The following is a 14,539-nucleotide window of genomic DNA, read 5'->3' as shown; positions in this document are numbered from 1 at the left end:
CATTTATTTATCAAAGTGTTACTGCAGGTGATATGGTTTGGCTGTGTCCCCACCCAAATCTCATCTCAAATTGCAATCCCCACGTGTTGGAGGAAGCGTCTGGTGGGAGGTGATTGGATCATGAAGGCAGACTCTTCCCCCTTGTTTTTCTCGTGATAGACAGCGAGTGAGTTCTCATGAGATCTGGTTGTTTGAAAGTGTGGGGCACTTCCCCCTTTGTGCTCCCACGCTCTCTCTCTCTCCTCTGCCGTGGTAAGATGGACTTACTTCCACTTTGCCTTCTGCTATGATTTTAAGTTTCCTGAGGCCTCTTAGCCATGCTTCCTGTTAAGCTTGTGGAACTGTGAGTCGATTAAGCCTCTTTTCTTCATAAATTACCCCGTCTCAGGTAGTCCTGTATAGCAGTGTAAAAATGTACTAGTACAGCAGGTTACTACACTTAGCCACAACTTTGATGGTCAGGAAGGGCTTGGCAGAAGAAGTGTTTCTAAGCTTAGCCTATAATGGTTAGTAGGAGCTCACAGGTAAAAAGAGGGAGGAAAGAGTGTTCTGGAAAATATAAAAGTGTATGTGAATGTTCAAAGAAGAATATGCATCAAAGGAGGAATTAACCTGGGGTGAGAAGGAACACAATGTGGTAGAAAACTCCACGAGCTCAGAGTCAGAAGACCTTCTGCAGCCATTAACTACTGATGCCCCTAACTCCCATCCATGAATGCAGGATGCACTATGTAACGTTAAAAACGCTAGCCAGCTTTAGTGTTTATATATTATTTAAGATCTTTTATGCAAATTGTTCTAAAAGATCATACTCTTATAATGAGATATGAAAATTAGATTGTGGATGACTAGATGTTGAGCTGCTAAAAGCCAAATCTCTTTTTTTTCTCATCTTCACAATAACTCAAAATGCCTAGCATGGTGAAATTATGTAAAATTGAACCAAGAGATGCTTCTCTATGAAGAAGGAATTTAACATGGAGTCACTCCACAAGTACTGGTTTTTCCAGTGGAGAAATGAATAGGAATGGGCTTGTTCTGTTAAGAGAAAAGATCAGTCTCCCGTGGTGCAAGTTGAAGCTCTCTGTGGTGCTCTGCAGAGTCTTAAAAACAGAAGCCAGATCATGGAGGCCTGGGATACCTGCAGCAGTGGCTCTTAAACTAGTCTGCCACAAAATAAACTTGGCGATTTGTGTAGAATATGAGTTCTCTTGTTTTAGCTTCCTACAATCTAATTGTGTTGTCTGAGGCAGAAGCCCATGAGTCAGAGGTACACTCAAGTTTCTTTCCCAGAACCAAGTCCCCGCCCCTTATATTGGCTCTTTCCTGTGTTTTCAACTTTTTGTCTCACTTTAAACCCTATTTCAATCCTTGCTTCAACCATGTGGAAGTGGCTCAAACATACCAGTTTATTCATGCTTCCGTGCCTTTGTCATCAGCCCTCCCTCTATCTTAAAATGCTTTGCTCTTAAACTGCAGTGTTGTGTTTCCCAGGTAACTGCCCACACATATTTCAAGACTCATCTGTTTTAAATTTCTCCCCTGCCATTCTTGTTTAGACTTGACCACTCACCACTTAGTGTCTTCACTTTAACCCTGACTTGTGATGTAATCTACAAAACATTTCTACACTTACTTTTATTTACATTTCTACACTTACTTTTATTTACATTTCTTTCATCTCTATTACAGTATTTGATACAATAACCACTTAATAAATGTTTGCTAAATGGATAAATGAATGAATGTATAAATGAATGAATGAATGAGATACACTATAAAACAGTGTATCTGCAGTTAGACTCCCTGGTTTCAAATCCTTTCTCTATCACTTATCAGGTGTGTGAATTTGGGAAAGTTACTTTAAGTCTCTGTCTCAGTTTCTCAATTATAAATGGGAATGATAATTATAGTATCTGCCTCCTGTAGCTGTTAAGAGGTTTTAAATAAACTAATATTTGTAAAGCACTTAAAAGAATGTCTGGATCATAGTGTTACCAGTGTTTATAAAATAAATGAATGTACTATAGCAAAAATGATGAATGTTTAAATTTATATCTAGAAACAGAGATTGAAAGCAGAGACAAACCCATAAGATGTAAGAAGAAAAAAGTGATGAGTTCGATGATTGAGGAAGAAAAAGGACTGGGACTAAGTCTCGGGATTCTAACAGTCACTGGAAGCGGTAGGCAAGTATCTGCCATTAATTCCTTACTTTTAAATATTTCATCACCTAAGAAAGGAGAGCCTGGCCTCCTAGAATAATACACAGTCAGTTACATTAGAAAAAAAAGAGAGTCAGATGTTTTCAAAACAGTAACAACAATATGCCCTGGATAGCAGAGAAACAGAAGAGCAATTGATCTACAAAGGCAAGACCCAGATTGAGACCACAGTGAACCCTACAAAGCAGAGGAGCCCCTGGATGGGAGAGGATATAACTAGAACTCTGGTGATGTAACATGCCTGGTGTGCTTGTCTGAGAGACACGGCAGCTTAGGGAAATAAGTCTCTGCAGCGTTGTAGGAAAGAGAGAATACAGGACAACTGCAGGACCACAGCTCAACCAAGAGTCAGTGTAAATTTACACATATTTCTTGATCTAACGTCTCTTTTCTGTTAAATACAAATAATAATGCATGCTTCATGCAGCAAGTTATTGTGAACACTAAATGAGACAGCATTTGAAATTACTATGTAACAGAAAATAAGGTACACAGAATCCTCAGTACAAGGACAATAGTGTGGGACTGCAAAGATGATTGTGCAAAGCAATCTTAATAATGAATGAGAAAACTTATGATTGGGCCTTGGACTTTAAAAAGTTTTGCCAAAACATCAAAATCTTTCTTGCTGTCATTGACAAAGGTACAAGCAAATAAAAATCGTAAAACTAATACCTGGTACGACATAACTTAAAGCATGAGAAATATTTAAAACTAAAGTGCTTTGCTTTTCATAAAAACTTATCAATTGTAGTTTAAACCATGCTTGCCTCCTTGTCATGTAACCAACAATGCAAAGGGCCATCTTTCTTTACGCACCGGCAAATTGTCATATGCTTTTCTAAGTTTGGATCGGCTTCTCGCGTTGTATTCTTTGTTCTCTCAGTGTATTGAAATATCTCCGAGTTTTTTCTAATGTGAAAATTTTCTGCCAGCATTACTTCCTCTAGGACATCTTCATTCTGTTCATCACAACTACCTTTCTCATTTACATTTTCTTTCAGTACGTTTCCGTGGCCTCATGCCTAGAGACTCAAATGACAGCAGTATCAATATTCCATGGTCAGCTCTCTTCTTAGGAGATCTAATTTCACATCCAGCATTATTGCTTTTCATTTCTTTGCTGCACTTTCATCTGTTGCACAATTCCTTCTTTTAATCATCTGTTTTGTAAAATGTCATGTGAGTTTATCATGGGAAGACATGGAGGCAATACAATTACATGCTTTGCTGGGTGGTAACTGAGTAACAGATGTGCAGTAGCCATACTGAGGTTATCTGTCACTGATCATGATGTGCACCTGCTATTTACATAGTGATTTCTGAACTGAAGTGCTATCAGTGAGGTTAGAACTTCACGCAATTGCTGTTAATATACCATAATTAATGAAACATCACATTATTAAGAGACTGGTATTATTTAACTAAACCATGGTAACTAAAATTTATACATATGAATTAGCAAGTCGAGAGCTGCCAGTAACTTTAATTACTTCCTTTGACAGTTCTTAATTTTTCTTTAATCAGTGAGACTTATGTTTATATGCTCACCATTGTGATGAGGATCCCCAGATTTTATTTGAGTAAGAGATTCAGAATTAGGCTCAGTTCTTAACCCACTTTCTGCGTGATCCTCCTTCCCACACCGTTCCAAACGTATCAGTGTGGCACACACCCAGCTGAGAACCACTGCTCTAAAGCCCTCCCCATAGTTGAAACTTTAGTCACTCTAGCTTTAAATTTTTCTACTTAAAAAAAAAAATTATTAAGAAAGCTATTAATTTAGAACTTTTCTGTCTTTGCTTTTAATGATTTCTTATTTTGCTTTTGCTTATTTTATTTCCATTTGCTCATTTCATTGTTAAGAAATGGCTCTGAGAGAAATTTAAATTATCTTTGACTTTTCAGGGTGTGCCCCTTGATTTCACTTCACCCCTTTCCCTCTTTCCATCTCAAGACACAAAAATTAGGGATAAATGTAAGGGGAGGTGGTGTGAGAAAGAACAGAAATCTAGCCCCATGTAAGTTAAAATGTTAAAAAAGAAAAAATCTATCACATATTTTAAATGAATTTTTTTCCATTAAACATGGGAATTCAATAAATTTATGTCAAGGAACTAGATTTTGGGAGACAAAAGCTTTCATGAAAATGTTTATTTTAGATTTATTTCTTTTCTTTTCTTTCTGTCTTTTTTTTTTGAGACAGAGTCTTGCTCTGCCGGCCAGGTTGGAGTGCAGTGACACAATCTCGGCTGACTGCAACCTCCATCTCCCAGGCTCAAACAATTCTCCTGCCTCAGCCTCCCAAGTAGCTGGGATTACAGGCATGTGCTACCATGCCTGGCTAATTTTTTTTTTTTTTGTATTTCTAATAGAGATGGGGTTGCACCATATTGGCCAGGCTGGTCTCAAACTCCCGACCTCAGGTAATTCACCCACCTCAGCCTCCCAAAGTGCTGGGATTATAGGCATGAGCCACCAAACTGAGCAGGTTTATTTTTTAATATCAAGTATGGTGAATATTCTAAATACTAAATAATGGGGAAATGGCAGAAAAAATATATTAACTAGGTAGAATATTGCACAAATTTAATGAATGCAAATGTTAGTTTTTAATACATTGTAGCAAGAAGAAAAAATGCAAAAGATACAATGTGAAATGAAAAAGTAGGAAACAGAATACTTTCCCTGTGAGACAACAATGCATGGAGTTGATGTTTCTACCCCTTTCCTCACAGCAGGAATGCCACTGGGGTCTCCCTCCCAGCCCCAGCTCGAGGAACAAGATGATGCTCTGCTAATTCCTTAGAGTTAGAGCTCAGGAGAAACACTTCAAGGTGAAGTAGTAACTGGCATGGCAAGGTCCTGTTATCTTCAGGTTTCTGGCATTAATAGAATCAAAATAGTAAACAAAAACCATCCTGATTCTTAACGTAAGTTTAATAGTATACTCCACTCTGAATTTCTAAGCCTACTCCAATCACATCCCCAGTGGTGTACCAGTGTGGTCCACTATCAAAAAGAATATAGTAATATTCCTAACAGAGGATCATAGTTATACCCAGAGGAATAGAAGGTCAATCTACCTGGAATTCCTTCTCCACTTGTTGTGAAGCAGGTTCACTGTGCACTGGTCACCTACTTGTCTGAGTCCAGTGAGAGAAAAACACTCATGCATACAACAAGCTGCATGAAGAGATCTTTTACTACTTACAGACAGGCAGCAAGGAACAACAGAAGCCTACGACACATTGTGAGCCAGTCTCCAAGGCTCAAGGAATCTGCCCAGGATAGATGGAGTGTCATCCATACATACCCGACTTGTATCAGCTGAGGGACCCCAGAAAGCCTCTCATCCTGGGTTTTATGCCCTGGGACAATGAGATTTGCCCTGCTAAAACATTGAAGGTTATCTTATCAGAAAGGCAGGGCACCAGAACAGAGCTCAGGCTATTCCGATCAGCCCTCCTTATCTCAGAATGTTGCATTCCCAACACATTCTACAGCTATGCTTGAGAATCAGAAATGAGAAAAGAGAGGACAACAGGGCTGGTCCAAGGCCACCCAGAGAACTGTCCTGCATTTTTCCTCCCTATCTCCCTTCCCTCCCCCTTTCTCCTCCCCCTCCTTCTCCCCTTCTTTTTCTTTTCCCCTTTGATACGTATGTGTCCTCCTTAAAGGATCCCAGTCATACCCTGACAGTGTCCCAGCTGGCTTGAGATCAAGGAGATTGTCTTTTCTGACAACTTTGCATGCTGCAATGGTGAAAATGAATGCATCAATAACTGATCTTATGACCTTTTGAAGGAATCTTCTCCCCAGTGTGTTTCTAATTCTCTGGAATAGAATGTTTATAGGAAGACAAATAAACTCCCCTCTTGATGATATTAATCCTCTTTTATAACACATCTGGACATGTATTACTTTTCTATTCTCCTCTTACCATAAGAAAAGAGAAGAATAAAAGGGATACCAGAATACATGGACTCTACTGTGTAATACAGAAAACTGCGGATTGGGAATTCACAGAAACTATTTCTCTGGATATTGTTTTTCTTTCTTTTCTGTCTCTCTTTTCTTTCTCTCTTTCTTTTCTTTCTTTTTCTTTCTTTTCTCTGTCTTTCCTGTCTTTTTTTTTGTCCTTCCTTCCTTCCTTCCTTCCTCCCTCCCTCCCTCCCTCCCACCTACCCTCCTTTCTTTTCTTTCTTTCTTCCTTCCTTTCTTTCTTTCTTTCTTCTCTTTTCTTTTCTTTTCTTTTCTTTTCTTTTCTTTTTTCTTTTCTTTTCTTTCCATGTAGTCTCGCACTGTCCCCTGGGCTGGAGTGCAGTGCCACAATCTCAGCTCAATGCAATCACTTCAGGTGATTCCCTGGCCTCAGCTCTCCCAAGTAGCTGGGATTACAGGTGCATGCCACCACACCAGGCTAATTTTTGTTTATATTTTTAGTAGAGACAGGGTTTCACTATGTTTTCCAGGCTGGTCTTGAATGCCTGACCTCATGATCCACCCGCCTTGGCTTCCCAAAGTGCTGGGATTACAGGCATGAGACGCCACACCTGGCCTGGATACTGTTTTTTGTTTGCTTGTTTGTTTTTACAGCACAACCACATGACTGAAGACAGAGCTCATCTGGGTCAGTGTTTCAGAAAATGTCATGAAGATTCTTCTTTAAATGCAGATTCCTGGATCTCTGTGCAAACTTCTTAGAGTTGGGGTGAGATGGAGGAGAGGTGATATTGAAAATCTGCATTTTTATAAATTTTTATTTTAGTTTCAGGGGTACATGTGAAGGTTTGTTACATAGTCAACTCATGTCACAGGGGTTTGTTGTACAGATTATTTCATCACCCAGGTTGCTTCAAATACCATTATTTCATTCTTTTTTATGGCTGAGTAGTATCCCACGGGGTGTGTGTGTGTGTGTGTACAGATAGATAGATACATAGATAGATAGATAGATGTATATATATGTATCTCACAACTGCTTTATCCACATTTTGACTGATGGGCATTTGGGCTGAGAGAACCTGCATTTTTAACAACTTCTTTAGGTGATCCTCAGAAACTCTAAACCTTAGGAATCACTGTTAACTTATCTGTCTTCTTATACACCTAAGAAGCAAGATCTACAGCCTCCGATGTATCACGTTTTATTTCAGAAGCCTTCAAAACAGATCAAGGATGATAAGGATGGCATGATTTATCTAAATTATGTATTTTCATTCTCCTCCCTAAAGAAGGTCATGTGCCTCTATCTTTTGCCATGTGACTTGAAATGCTTCTCTTTGGAAAGGCATACTCAGCGGTCTGAAGAGGTCATTTACATCACACTTGGCCATGTAACTTAACTATGGCCAATGCAATGTAAGTAAAAGTGGTATCAGCAACCTCTGTGTAGATGCTTCAAGAGCCATCCCATGGCTCTGTCACTGTTCTTTCCCTTTGCCACAAGACTAAGATAAGACTCCTTTCCTTAGTCTCGATCACCAAATAAGGAAGATATGTAAGGGCAGAGCCACAGCTCTCCTAGTTGACAGAGTAGGAAATAAACTATTATTGTTTTAAAGCACTGAGATCTTGGACTTGTTTTTATTTTTTAATGGAGTATAACATAAATAAAGATTTCCAATCCATTGAGATAAAATAATTTTTAAAACTTTCTTTCTTAGAACAAAAATATGGCCACATAAAAGCAAAAACTAACTTGTGCTGCCTCTAAGGTGGTGCAGTAAATGCACCTATGAATACCCAATGAAAGGACAGCCCCAGTGCGGATACTAGCTACATACTAGTTTCATCCTACCTTAGCACCACCATCCTGCACTGTCTCAAGGACAGCAATGAGAGCTTTAACCTGTCTTCCAAACAATGGAAGGATGAATTATTTGCCCTGCCCTCCTCTTACACATATGCACAGTTTAGGCAAAAGGAATACCACCAGGCTAACTGTCTTCAGATCTAATTTCTTCAAGACTTTTTCTGTTTGTTTTTCTAAAATCACTTGCTCTTCTTCCATGGCAACAGAACAAGACAAAATGGTTCTGTTTTAATATTCAAGAGCTGTTGCTCCCAGACAATGTAGTGCTGTTTAGCAGAAAAGCCCTATTCAGCATATTAAAAAATCCCATTAACGCTTTCCTTCTCAACACTTGTGAATTACAGATTCCCTGGTCAGTACTCTTGTCAGACACCTGATTTCATCTTTCTGACATCACAGGTTTTAAACATGTATCAGAATAAAAAACAAAGTGTATGGCTGTGTATATCTGCTCATGTCTTACTATAAATAAACAAAATGGCAGGGTTTCTGAAGTTGATATATAATATTAGCTTAACAAATGCTATTTGGATCTGGAGACTTATACATGGAAAGGAATTTCTAGAAGCTACCTTTCTTTAGCTTCCAATAATCTAAATAAATACATTCTTCAATTAAAAAAAATAAAAAAATACTGGAAGCAAGTTTAATATGCTGAAAATATACATGCAAGTCTACTCTACACATGGGTGACACATAAGTCATATGGAATTATATTAAAGCATTTGTGCTTCTTGATTAGTCCAGAGTTCCTATACAGTACAAAAGCAAATGTCTTTGTTTGATGATAAAAAGCTAATAATTCCTCTAGGTATAACTGGAACCATGTTGTCTGACACAATATGCTTTAAAATGGTACGTGGCTTTCTTCAACACCCAAAGATTTATCCAATATAATTTTGCAAGTGTGCTTACAGGAGCTAACATAAACCAAATATAACTATGCAAGTGTACTTTAAAAAGCTAACATAAACCTTAGTTTTCAATATTTTGTTTCAAATGTAAGGTAAAGATGCTTCCATGTGGAATAGGGCCATTTAGGAGCCACAGTCAATCACTGAAGATAATCAAATGCCCCTGACCTTCATGACACAGACCACCTGAGTTAGAGGTAATAAGATTTGTATTTCCTCTTCTTGCCTGACTTTGAAGCCCATGGTGCTGCTAAGATATTCATATTTAAGTCTTACCAGGATTCCAGTGTGGTCGACAAGCTTCTGAGGTGGTTAGAGTTGGAAAAATAAGGGTGCTCTAAACTCTACCAGGACTACCTGTAAGGGGACAATTCTCAGGCCAAGACAACTAGCGGAACCTGGCAAATTATTTAGTCTTTCCTCTTCCTTTCCTCACTACAAGAATCCAAGACATTCCAAGAGGTTTAGGAGCAGTTTACTTGGTCCCACACTTCCTGGGATATCTCAGAAGACCCCAGGATTGTTTTATAACCCCAGGAAACATCCACATTTCTATAACCAATATGAAAAAATACATGCACACTGATTATGGGCTAACCTGTGTGCCTATCAGACATATACAACAAACACTTGGATACATCCAGAATCCTTAAAGTTTGGGGGAACAAAATGTGAGGCTTCATTCATCAACTGGCATTCACTACCCAGATATTGGCATCCCACCACATTTATTATCACTTTGATGGGGACATGTACGCCCTCCATCTCTCGGGTATTCTTTTCCTTCTCTTACACCTTCTTATATCAATTTCTTCCCCATCACACTTCCAAAATATATGACCATAATAAGAATGCCATCTAGACTGGTTAGGGCATTTGTTCATTAAAAAGCCAACTCTCTGCTAAATGAAGAGCCAAAGATCATTAGAGGTGACAGAGCATGGAATTTTTGAAATGAGTACCTCCCATAAGGCCTCAAATATCACCTTGGCCGTTTATGACTCTCTTGGTGTGTATTTTATACACCATTTATTTAAAACAGCTTTGAGAGAAGGTCATTCAAGTATTTGGATGTGGGTTAACATCTAAAATGAACCATGGTTTATTATTATTCTTATCGTCCACTTACGAAGGATAGTATAGTAGATGGTTGAAGTCCATGGCCTCATTTGAGAAAGTGCAAAAACAGCACTTTTCCTCTGTTCATATTAGAATGAATATCTTGATATTGAAGGCTCTAACCCTTTAGAAGTGAGTGGTAATTTTGTGCCTATAGTGTACCTGCACTTCATCCTTCTAACTCTCAGGTGTAATATTCTAACTCGGGCAGAGAAGAGCTGCGGCAAAAGGATGTTAATGTCTGCAGCGATGTTCTCTTTAAATGAATTGGATCTATAGGACAATCTTATCAAGCTTGTTCTAGCATAAGTGGCAGCTTTATGTTTAAGAACAAGAGGAGGTAGTGAAGGATACCGTGACGCATCATAAACCTGCAGGATTTTTATAAGCCAAGATAGATATTGAGATAATGAGAACAGATTCACTTGTCAGAGGCTCTGATGTCAAAACTGGAGTTTTCCATTATTTTCAAAAATACTTCTTGATACATTCACAACACAAAAGCATGCAACAGCAAGGGATGATCCACAGAAACCTATGTGATTAATATCAAAAATAAGCATCTAGCTCCAACTGTCCAGTACCTGTGGGTGATACTTTCGTTACTTTAAACACTATATATTTTTGAATGTTAATTTTTGCAAGTCCATCTTGTTTGCTCCCATTAGTCTGGAACTACTTGAAGGGCCATTCTACAAAAAGCAATTCATTTCAGACTATGAGCAGGATTTTTATGAGACTTCTACACAAGTGAGAACTGAGGAAATTTAGTCACCATAGGGCAAAAGATGAAGCTCCATCATAAAAATATCTGAGAGGAACTGAGAAGACTCAAGTGGGTAAGGCTCAGAATGTAAAGAGGTTAATACTAGGATGCCCCCAGAGTACAGTGTGAAACTGTTAATATCCAATGAATTTATTAACCTAGAAAAAGAATGGGTTGTGAATCTGAAAGTGTGTTAATGTTACAGAAGTGTTAAGAGAATTCAGGAACGAGAGGGTTGTGAGAGCTACCAGGGACCGTCCAATTTCTTTCTGTGATGCCCTCTGGGTGACGCATAAAGACATGATGTAGAATATTTCTGCTTTAAGAAACCAGTACTGAATATCCTAAACAAGGACCAAAGAAAGTATCTTGGATTCTGAAAAGGGAGTGGGGGGGATGGGGGACAGAGGGCACTCTAGTCAGAATTCCACTAGAAAAAGAAATGATTTAACTATTTGTTGCTTAATGTTAAACACAATCATTGGACACTTAGAAAAGAAATTATTCGGTCAGGAATCCAAAAGAATTTGGAAGGTTCAAATGGGCTTAAGAAATGAAAATAGAGGAAGATGCATGAATAGCTTGTGTCAGTATATAAACCAGTGATGTACGCATATGGTGAACAATATTTTTTAGTTTGATGAGAAAACTTAGTAGAATTTTATTTAAAAATGTAAAGGATTTCAAGTACTAGGTCCTATTATTTCCCTCAAGACCAGTACCCCCAGCTGCTTCAAATGGAGCAACAAAGTGAAATTAACCAATTCCCTTGAAAGGCTGTAGTGGTTCAGCTTCAGGGGTCTTGTTAATTTTCCTTCTCCAGGGGTTCCAAGTGAGGTCTGAGAGCAGAGCAGGGAGGCAAAGTGAAAAGAGGAATTAATAAGCTTTCTAAAGTATTGCTACCCCTACTTCTTTCAAGGGAATTAGTTAATTTTACTTTGTAACTCCATTCAGATCAGCTTAAGTTTGAGAAAACCTCCAATTAAATAGAGGGAGAGGAGACAAAGGCAATTGGTAGGAAAGAGAGGGAATGGACAGAATTTAAATCAGTGACCTCAATCCAAAGCATTGCCTCAAACACTCAAAGTACTTTACAAATAAATATTACAAATATTTATGAAAGATCTGGCCAGGATATAAAATGTTTTCATTTTTATTAATTTTATTCTTCCTTTGAATCTTGGTAAAACTTCTGAAATACAAATATTTTCTACTTCACCTGAATCACAGGGTTCACAGCAATATCTGCATGCCTGAGCCGTATAACTCACTTTCTTCACATCTGGATGGCATAAATGTTTCTACCCATTTCCAAAGTGAAATATCAAGTGTTTTAAAATTGAAAACAAGAAATAAGCAGACAGCGGGGCCTTCTCTTAAGCACTGCCTTGAATTATAGAAAGGGGGAAAAGGAGAAAAAATGAAAGAAACTAATAGAAAAAATAAAGAGATGATAAGTGGAAGAGGCTAAAAGGGGCTATACGTGAAAATAGAAAGCACATATAAATTACCTATGGACATCAAGCGTCATATTTTAAAGGTATTATAAAGGGCTTAAGTCAGTATATGTATTTAATTTATAATATATATAGATAATATACAAATTGTCCCTAAGAAACCCTCAGACACATAAAAATTGCTGAAACAAATAATGTAATACAGCCCTTAGCCTAGCATACATAAGTATTCAATAAAGTGCTAGTATTTTAAAATTACTTTTACTTTATCTGTAGATCACTTCTGTTTAAGCTTCTCTAGAATATTTAAGACCCTTTCTTACAAAACAATCTTTTACCTTTGACAAACTGGACTGGCAGGAACTGATAATATTAGGATACGCAGGCTAGTCTTTTGATAGGTAACATGATGAAATAAAAAGAGCAAGTTTTTGTGCCAGATCACAAATAAAATTTATGTTTATTATTTTCTAGGCAGACCCCATATGTGGCCTTGGGTAAATTCCTAGGCTATCCTAAGAAAGAACTATCAGCCTTCTTTCAGACAATGAGGATAATAAGATCTGCTGTGTAAAACTAAAGGACTTGAGGATGTGCACGTAAGGCACCCAAGATGATCCATATGCAGTGCCCAACAAATGATAGCTATTATTAATATTACTAAAAGTTAAATATGGATAAGACTAAGGCTGAAAAGCAATTTAAGAGCTCATCTCATCAGTGGACTCCCAAACCAGTTTTGCATCAATATAAACTGTATAAAGCTTTATAAAAATAGAGATTTGAAGGCCCCACTTCAAATGTCTTAGATCAGAACTTCTGTGAATGCTGTCCAGAAATCTAGATCCAATTCACCATATTGTTTTTATTAATGATACTTATATGGGTTAGGTCACTTGCCAATATCTCACAGTGTCCATACAAAAACTAGAACCCTCGACTTCCTTTGTCTCCATTTGAACTTGCCTATTATATCACTGTATCTCTACAATCAACTACAGTCTTGTACTCATAGTGTCCTTAGAAGTCTAATTATTATTATTAACCATTTTGTGGTCTGATTTTGTATATTTGATAAATTTCACTATGTTTTTTCCCCCAAACTGCAGACTCCTCTTGGCAGACAATAACCAAGTATATCTTTTGCCCATTTTCTATGGATTCTTCCTGTTACTTTGCCACTGTTTGGTTTACGAACACAGAGCTGAATCAAGAATTCTGATATACTAGCTTCACTGAAAGCACATAAAAACAACATTTATCCTAAATATAAACTTGTGTTTCTAAACAAGATAGAGTAGCAGGGACCAGATTTACCTTCCTATCTGAAACAACTGAAAATCTGAACCAAATATAGAAAACAGTAGTGCTTAAGACATTGGGCATCAGGCAACAAAGGACAGGGATCGCTAAAATGTGGGAAACAATGCCTCCCATGCTCCTGCTCACTTCCTAAAGTGAATTTCCAGGCCATAGTATAGGAAGAGAAAAAGTTCCTATACTATGGCCTTTTCGAAAACTAAAAAATGTTCAAATCATATAATATAATGTCTCTGGCCACAATAAAATTACATTCAAAATCAACAACAAAAAGATCCCTAGAAAGTCCTCAAATATTTGGAAACTGAATAACCCTCTACTAAATAACGTATGGGTCAAAGACGAAATCAAAGTCAAATTAGAAAGTATTTTGTAAGAAATGAAAATGAAAAAACACATATCAAAAATTGTCTAACATGTCCAAAGTAATACATGAGGGAAACTTAAGCACAAATACACCTACGTTAGAAAACAAGAAAGGGCAGCCAGAGAGAAACGTCGGGTTACCCATAAATGGAAGCCCATCAGACTCACAGCAGATCTCTCAGCAGAAACCCTACAAGCCAGAAGAGAATGGGGGCCAATATTCAACATCCTTAAAGAAAAGAACTTTCAACCCAGAATCTCCTATCCAGCCAAACTAAGCTTCATAAGTGAAGGAAAAATAAAATCCTTTGGGAACATGCAAGTACTCAGAGATTTCGTCACCACCAGGCCAGCTCTAAAAGAGCTCCTGAAAGAGGCTCTACACATATAAAGGAACAACAAGTACCAGCTCAACTAAAGGGCAAAACAGCCAGCTAGCACCAAAATGGCAGTATCAAATTCACACATAACAATATTAACCCTAAATGTAAATGGACTAAATGCCCCAATCAAAAGACACAGACTGGCAAATTGGATAAAAAGACAAAACCCAT

The sequence above is a fragment of the Sapajus apella genome, unplaced genomic scaffold (assembly GCF_009761245.1).
Source record: "Sapajus apella isolate SASKATOON/1434 unplaced genomic scaffold, GSC_monkey_1.0 scaffold27, whole genome shotgun sequence".
Lineage (NCBI taxonomy): Eukaryota > Metazoa > Chordata > Mammalia > Primates > Cebidae > Sapajus > Sapajus apella.
Note: the sequence above shows the minus strand (reverse complement) of the source record.